Below are 9,835 nucleotides of genomic sequence, written 5' to 3'. Positions count from 1 at the left end.
CGTACCAGCCCAGCGTATGCCCAAAGAACACTCCCTTGGCATACGCTGGGCGCACGGGATGCTACGTTGGAGTATTCCTCTGACGTGCCTAAAAAACTACATGTGAACGGAGCCCAACTTAAAGGGGCTCTCTGGGGTCGTTTCCGGTAACGCTTCCGATGCAAATTGTTTCCATTCTGTAAGGTTTCAGTTTTTTTGGCAGAATCAATAGCACAGTCTAAATCAATGGGGATACAAACGTAAAGCTGTGGTTTCCGTTCATGGGTCCGACTATTGGAAAGGTCTGACGTAACGGACCCCCGACGCAGATGTGAACGAAGCCTAAATTCATAACTTCCATGTGATGGATAACAGGTGGCTCCTAGATGTCAGAGACACGCAGGACCCGCTGCCACTGAACCCGTCCGTCCCGCCGACCTTGACAGATTCAGGTTTCAGCGCTAGATACAGCCGCTCTGTATACAGGATACAAAGCAGCTGTATCTCAGAAAGTCAAAATAGTTTTTAATAAAAATGAATTCAAAAATTTGCAACAAATACACATTTTATATAAATAGAAAATGGAAGAAGGAACTGCAGGACTCGAGATAATCCAAAGAAGTGGATGTGATTTATTCACCAGCCATAACAACACTTGCAACGTTTCCACCCATGAAATCCTCGATAAAGACCCAAAACGTGGCAAGTGTTGTTATGGCTGGTGAATAAATCACATCCACTTCTTTGGATTATCTTGAGCGCTGCAGTTCCTTCTTCCATTGCATATTGATTGTCTCCCCTGGACCTGGGATTCTTGGCTGCGGCACCACCCATGTTTGGGGAGATCTCCTTTCACACTGAACATTTTGTGCTGCTGTTTTCCCCAATATATATATAGGTGTACATAGCCTTTAACCCCTTCCCAACATGTGACGTCGGGTAGGGGAAGTATGGAGCGGACTCACGCAGTGAACCCGCTCCATACGATGACGGTGTCGGCTGTATGTTACAGCCGACACTTCAGAGTAACTAGCGGCATCGAGCTCGAGCGCGATCCCGCTAGATTAACTCGTTAAATGCTGTGATCATTACTGACCGCAGCGTCTAAATCGTCAGAAAGAGGGGGGCGACCCGCGGGGGGGCGATGGTTGCTATGGCTGCCTGGGGGCTTAGTGAACGCCCCCAGGTCCGCCATCTTTGTACACCTATTAAGCCTTGCCTCCGGCAGGGCTTAATAGCAGCCTGTCAGAACCACGATATACTGCAATACAATACATTAGGATCTAACGATCGCTGGTTGAAGTCTCCTAGGGGGACTAATAAAAAAAGTAAAAATGAGTCAAATAAAGGTTTTTTTGGTGTAAAAAAAATATAATTAAAAATTAAAAGTTCAAAAACCCCCCTTTTCCCATTTCCCCCCTAGAGCATAGTAAAAAATAAAGATAATTTGTATCGCCGCGTCCGCAAACGTCTGAACTATCACAATATATCATTATTTAACCCACACGGTGAACGCCGTAAAAAACAAAAACATTGTAAACGCCAGAATCTCTATTTTTTGGTCACCTAATCTCCCACAAAAAATGTCATAAAAAGTGATCAAACCGTCTCATGTACCCCGAAATGATATTATTAAAAACGACAGCTTATCCCGCAAAAAACAAGCCGTCACACCAAATAATCAACGGAAAAATAGAAAAGTAACGGCTCTCGGGATTTGGCGACACAAAATACATTTTCTTTTTTACACTTAGGTTTTTACTTGTAAAAGTAGTAAAATATAGAAAAAGCGACACATATTTGGTATCGCCGTAATCGTATTGACCCGCAGAATAAAGGTAACATGTTGTTTTAATTGCACAGTGAATTCTGTAAAAACCTCGCGCAAAAAACCATGGAGGAATCGCTGTTTTTTTCATTTTCTAACCCACAAATATTTTTTCCCCGTTTCTTATTACATTATATGGCAAAATAAATAGTGATGCAAAAAACGACAACTCGTCCCGAAAAAATTAAGCCCTCATAGGACTATATAGACGGAAACATAAAGACGTTATGGCTTCTGGAATGTGGGGAGGAAAAAACGAAAATGAAAATCTGAAAGTTGTTTACGACGGGAAGGGGTTAATCTTTTCTGACATCTGACAGAGGCGTTTGCATTAGAAAGTGTTGCAGACCTCTCTGAAAGTGAATGGAAGAGGATAAAACCCCCATCATCCCTCTATATACCAGCCATCATCCCTGTTACTATATATACCAGCCATCATCCCTGTTACTATATATACCTGCCATCATCCCTGTTACTATATATACCAGCCATCATCCCTGTTACTATATATACCAGCCATCATCCCTGTTACTATATATACCAGCCATCATCCCTGTTACTATATATACCAGCCATCATCCCTGTTACTATATATACCTGCCATCATCCCTGTTACTATATATACCAGCCATCATCCCTGTTACTATATATACCTGCCATCATCCCTGTTACTATATATACCTGCCATCATCCCTGTTACTATATATACCAGCCATCATCCCTGTTACTATATATACCAGCCATCATCCCTGTTACTATATATACCTGCCATCATCCCTGTTACTATATATACCAGCCATCATCCCTGTTACTATATATACCAGCCATCATCCCTGTTACTATATATACCAGCCATCATCCCTGTTACTATATATACCTGCCATCATCCCTGTTACTATATATACCTGCCATCATCCCTGTTACTATATATATACCAGCCATCATCCCTGTTACTATATATACCTGCCATCATCCCTGTTACTATATATACCTGCCATCATCCCTGTTACTATATATACCTGCCATCATCCCTGTTACTATATATACCTGCCATCATCCCTGTTACTATATATACCTGCCATCATCCCTGTTACTATATATACCAGCCATCATCCCTGTTACTATATATACCTGCCATCATCCCTGTTACTATATATACCTGCCATCATCCCTGTTACTATATATACCTGCCATCATCCCTGTTACTATATATACCAGCCATCATCCCTGTTACTATATATACCAGCCATCATCCATGTTACTATATATACCTGCCATCATCCCTGTTACTATATATACCAGCCATCATCCCTGTTACTATATATACCTACCATCATCCCTGATACTATATATACCAGCCATCATCCCTGTTACTATATATACCTGACATCATCCCTGCTACTATATATACCAGCCATCATCCCTGTTACTATATATACCTGCCATCATCCCTGTTACTATATATACCTGCCATCATCCCTGTTACTATATATACCTGCCATCATCCCTGTTACTATATATACCAGCCATCATCCCTGTTACTATATATACCAGCCATCATCCCTGTTACTATATATACCTGCCATCATCCCTGTTACTATATATACCAGCCATCATCCCTGTTACTATATATACCAGCCATCATCCCTGTTACTATGTATACCAGCCATCATCCCTGTTACTATATATACCTGCCATCATCCCTGTTACTATATATACCAGCCATCATCCCTGTTACTATATATACCTGCCATCATCCCTGTTACTATATATACCAGCCATCATCCCTGTTACTATGTATACCAGCCATCATCCCTGTTACTATATATACCTGCCATCATCCCTGTTACTATATATATCAGCCATCATCCCTGTTACTATATATACCAGCCATCATCCCTGTTACTATATATACCAGCCATCATCCCTGTTACTACATATACCAGCCATCATCCCTGTTACTACATATACCAGCCATCATCCCTGTTACTATATATACCTGCCATCATCCCTGTTACTATATATACCTGCCATCATCCCTGTTACTATATATACCAGCCATCATCCCTGTTACTATATATATACAAGCCATCATCCCTGTTACTATATATACCTGCCATCATCCCTGTTACTATATATACCTGCCATCATCCCTGTTACTATATATACCAGCCATCATCCCTGTTACTATATATACCAGCCATCATCCCTGTTACTATATATACCAGCCATCATCCCTGTTACTATATATACCAGCCATCATCCCTGTTACTATATATACCTGCCATCATCCCTGTTACTATATATACCAGCCATCATCCCTGTTACTATATATACCTGCCATCATCCCCGTTACTATATATACCAGCCATCATCCCCGTTACTATATATACCAGCCATCATCCCTGTTACTATATATACCTGCCATCATCCCTGTTACTATATATACCAGCCATCATCCCCGTTACTATATATACCTGCCATCATCCCCATTACTATATATACCTGCCATCATCCCCGTTACTATATATACCAGCCATCATCCCCGTTACTATATATACCAGCCATCATCCCCGTTACTATATATACCTGCCATCATCCCCGTTACTATATATACCAGCCATCATCCCCGTTACTATATATACCTGCCATCATCCCTGTTACTATATATACCAGCCATCATCCCCATTACTATATATACCTGCCATCATCCCCGTTACTATATATACCAGCCATCATCCCCGTTACTATATATACCAGCCATCATCCCTGTTACTATATATACCTGCCATCATCCCTGTTACTATATATACCAGCCATCATCCCTGTTACTATATATACCTGCCATCATCCCTGTTACTATATATACCAGCCATCATCCCCGTTACTATATATACCAGCCATCATCCCCGTTACTATATATACCTGCCATCATCCCTGTTACTATATATACCAGCCATTATCCCTGTTACTATATATACCTGCCATCATCCCTGTTACTATATATACCAGCCATCATCCCTGTTACTATATATACCAGCCATCATCCCTGTTACTATATATACCAGCCATCATCCATGTTACTATATATACCAGCCATCATCCCTGTTACTATATATACCTGCCATCATCCATGTTACTATATATACCAGCCATCATCCCTGTTACTATATATACCAGCCATCATCCATGTTACTATATATACCTGCCATCATCCCTGTTACTATATATACCAGCCATCATCCCTGTTACTATATATACCAGCCATCATCCCTGTTACTATATATACCTGCCATCATCCCTGTTACTATATATACCAGCCATCATCCCTGTTACTATATATACCAGTCATCATCCCTGTTACTATATATACCAGCCATCATCCCTGTTACTATATATACCAGCCATCATCCCTGTTACTATATATACCTGCCATCATCCCTGTTACTATATATACCAGCCATCATCCCTGTTACTATATATACCTGCCATCATCCCTGTTACTATATATACCAGCCATCATCCCTGTTACTATATATACCAGCCATCATCCCTGTTACTATATATACCAGCCATCATCCCCATTACTATATATACCAGCCATCATCCCTGTTACTATATATACCAGCCATCATCCCTGTTACTATATATACCAGCCATCATCCCTGTTACTATATATACCAGCCATCATCCCTGTTACTATATATACCAGCCATCATCCCTGTTACTATATATACCAGCCATCATCCCTGTTACTATATATACCTGCCATCATCCCTGTTACTATATATACCAGCCATCATCCCTGTTACTATATATACCTGCCATCATCCCTGTTACTATATATACCTGCCATCATCCCTGTTACTATATATACCAGCCATCATCCCTGTTACTATATATACCAGCCATCATCCCTGTTACTATATATACCTGCCATCATCCCTGTTACTATATATACCAGCCATCATCCCTGTTACTATATATACCAGCCATCATCCCTGTTACTATATATACCAGCCATCATCCCTGTTACTATATATACCTGCCATCATCCCTGTTACTATATATACCTGCCATCATCCCTGTTACTATATATATATATATACCAGCCATCATCCCTGTTACTATATATGCCAGCCATCATCCCTGTTACTATATATGCCAGCCATCATCCGTTACTATATATACCAGCCATCATAATACCAGCTATGGGGGTATTATACTGTATGGGGCAGCTATGGGGGTATTATACTGTATGGGGCAGCTATGGGGGCATTATACTGTATGGGGCAGCTATGGGGGTATTATACTGTATGGGGCAGCTATGGGGGTATTATACTGTATGGGGCAGCTATGGGGGTATTATATTGTATGGGGCAGCTATGGGGGTATTATACGGTTTGGGGCAGCTATGGGGGCATGATACTGTATGGAGCAGCTATGGGGGTATTATACTGTATGGGGCAGATATGGGGGTATTATACTGTATGGGGAAGCTATGGGGGTATTATACTGTATGGGGCAGCTATGGGGGCATTATACTGTATGGGGCAGCTATGGGGGCATTATACTGTATGGGGCAGCTATGGGGGCATGATACTGTATGGAGCAGCTATGGGGGTATTATACTGTATGGGGCAGATATGGGGGCATTATACTGTATGGGGCAGATATGGGGGTATTATACGGTTTGGGGCAGCTATGGGGGCATTATACTGTATGGGGCAGCTATGGGGGTATTATACTGTACGGGGCAGCTATCGGGGCATTATACTGTATGGAGCAGCTATGGGGGCATTATACGGTTTGGGGCAGCTATGGGGGTATTATACTGTATGGGCAGATATGGGGTATTATACTGTATGGGGCAGCTATGGGGGTATTATACGGTTTGGGGCAGCTATGGGGGCATTATACTGTATGGGGCAGCTATGGGGATATTATACGGTTTGGGGCAGCTATGGGGGTATTATACTGTATGGGGCAGCTATGGGGTATTATACTGTATGGGGCAGCTATGGGGTATTATACTGTATGGGGCAGCTATGGGGTATTATACTGTATGGAGCAGCTATGGGGGCATTATACGGTTTGGGGCAGCTATGGGGGTATTATACTGTATGGGGCAGCTATGGGGGTATTATACGGTTTAGGGCAGCTATGGGGGTATTATACTGTATGGGGCAGCTATGGGGGCATTATACTGTATGGGGCAGATATGGGGGTATTATACTGTATGGGGCAGCTATGGGGGTATTATACTGTTTGGGGCAGCTATGGGGGTATTATACTGTATGGGGCAGCTATGGGGGCATTATACTGTATGGGGCAGCTATGGGGGCATTATACTGTATGGGGCAGCTATGGGGGCATTATACGGTATGGGGCAGCTATGGGGGTATTATACGGTTTGGGGCAGCTATGGGGCCATTATACTGTATGGGGCAGCTATGGGGGTATTATACTGTATGGGGCAGCTATGGGGGTATAATACTGTATGGGGCAGATATGGGGTATTATATTGTATGGGGCAGATATGGGGGTATTATATTGTATGGGCAGATATGGGGGCATTATACTGTATGGGGCAGATATGGGGGTATTATACTGTATGGGGCAGATATGGGGGCATTATACTGTATGGGCAGATATGAGGGTATTATACTGTATGGGGCAGATATGGGGGTATTATACTGTATGGGGCAGCTATGGAGTATTATACTGTATGGGGCAGCTATGGGGTATTATACTGTATAGGGCAGCTATGGGGCATTATATTGTATGGGGCAGATATGGGGGTATTATACTGTATGGGACAGATATGGGGGTATTATACTGTATGGGGCAGATATGGGGACATTATACTGTATGGGGCAGCTATGGGGGCATTATACTGTATGGGGCAGCTATGGGGGTATTATACTGTATGGGGCAGCTATGGGGTATTATACTGTATGGAGCAGCTATGGGGGTATTATACTGTATGGGCAGCTATGGGGGCATTATACTGTATGGGGCAGCTATGGGGGTATTATACTGTATGGGGCAGCTATGGGGGCATTATATTGTATGGGGCAGCTATGGGGGTATTATACGGTTTGGGGCAGCTATGGGGGCATTATACTGTATGGGGCAGCTATGGGGGTATTATACTGTATGGGGCAGCTATGGGGGTATTATACTGTATGGGGCAGCTATGGGGGTATTATACTGTATGGGGCAGCTATGGGGGTATTATACTGTATGGTGCAGCTATGGGGGTATTATACTGTATGGGGCAGCTATGGGGTATTATACTGTATGGAGCAGCTATGGGGTATTATACGGTTTGGGGCAGCTATGGGGGTATTATACTGTATGTAGCAGCTATGGGGGTATTATATTGTATGGGGCAGCTATGGGGGTATTATACTGTATGGGGCAGCTATGAGGTATTATACTGTATGGAGCAGCTATGGGGTATTATACGGTTTGGGGCAGCTATGGGGGTATTATACTGTATGTAGCAGCTATGGGGGTATTATATTGTATGGAGCAGCTATGGGGGTATTATACTGTATGGGCAGCTATGGGGCATTATACTGTATGGGGCAGATATGGGGTATTATACTGTATGGGGCAGATATGGGGGTATTATACTGTATGGAGCAGATATGGGGGCATTATACTGTATGGGGCAGCTATGGGGCATTATACTGTATGGGCAGATATGGGGTATTATACTGTATGGGGCAGCTATGGGGGCATTATACTGTATGGGGCAGCTATGGGGTATTATACTGTATGGGGCAGCTATGGGGTATTATACTGTATGGGGCAGCTATGGGGGTATTATACTGTATGGGCAGCTATGGGGGTATTATACTGTTTGGGGCAGCTATGGGGGCATTATACTGTATGGAGCAGCTATGGGGCATTATACTGTATGGAGCAGCTATGGGGGCATTATACTGTATGGGGCAGCTATGGGGGCATTATACTGTATGGGGCAGCTATGGAGTATTATACTGTATGGAGCAGATATGGGGGTATTATACTGTATGGGGCAGCTATGGGGCATTATACGGTTTGGGGCAGCTATGGGGTATTATACTGTATGGGGCAGATATGGGGGCATTATACTGTATGGAGCAGCTATGGGGGTATTATACTGTATGGGGCAGCTATGGGGGTATTATACTGTATGGGGCAGCTATGGGGGCATTATACTGTATGGGGCAGCTATGGGGGCATTATACGGTATGGGGCAGCTATGGGGTATTATACGGTTTGGGGCAGCTATGGGGCCATTATACTGTATGGGGCAGCTATGGGGGTATTATACTGTATGGGGCAGCTATGGGGGTATAATACTGTATGGGGCAGATATGGGGTATTATATTGTATGGGGCAGATATGGGGGTATTATATTGTATGGGCAGATATGGGGGCATTATACTGTATGGGGCAGATATGGGGGTATTATACTGTATGGGGCAGATATGGGGGCATTATACTGTATGGGCAGATATGAGGGTATTATACTGTATGGGGCAGATATGGGGGTATTATACTGTATGGGGCAGCTATGGAGTATTATACTGTATGGGGCAGCTATGGGGTATTATACTGTATAGGGCAGCTATGGGGCATTATATTGTATGGGGCAGATATGGGGGTATTATACTGTATGGGACAGATATGGGGGTATTATACTGTATGGGGCAGATATGGGGACATTATACTGTATGGGGCAGCTATGGGGGTATTATACTGTATGGGGCAGCTATGGGGGTATTATACTGTATGGGGCAGCTATGGGGTATTATACTGTATGGAGCAGCTATGGGGGTATTATACTGTATGGGCAGCTATGGGGGCATTATACTGTATGGGGCAGCTATGGGGGTATTATACTGTATGGGGCAGCTATGGGGGCATTATATTGTATGGGGCAGCTATGGGGGTATTATACGGTTTGGGGCAGCTATGGGGGCATTATACTGTATGGGGCAGCTATGGGGGTATTATACTGTATGGGGCAAC

This window comes from Rhinoderma darwinii, unplaced genomic scaffold (genome assembly GCF_050947455.1).
Source record: "Rhinoderma darwinii isolate aRhiDar2 unplaced genomic scaffold, aRhiDar2.hap1 Scaffold_531, whole genome shotgun sequence".
NCBI classification, from domain to species: domain Eukaryota; kingdom Metazoa; phylum Chordata; class Amphibia; order Anura; family Rhinodermatidae; genus Rhinoderma; species Rhinoderma darwinii.
This window is presented reverse-complemented; position numbering follows the sequence as displayed.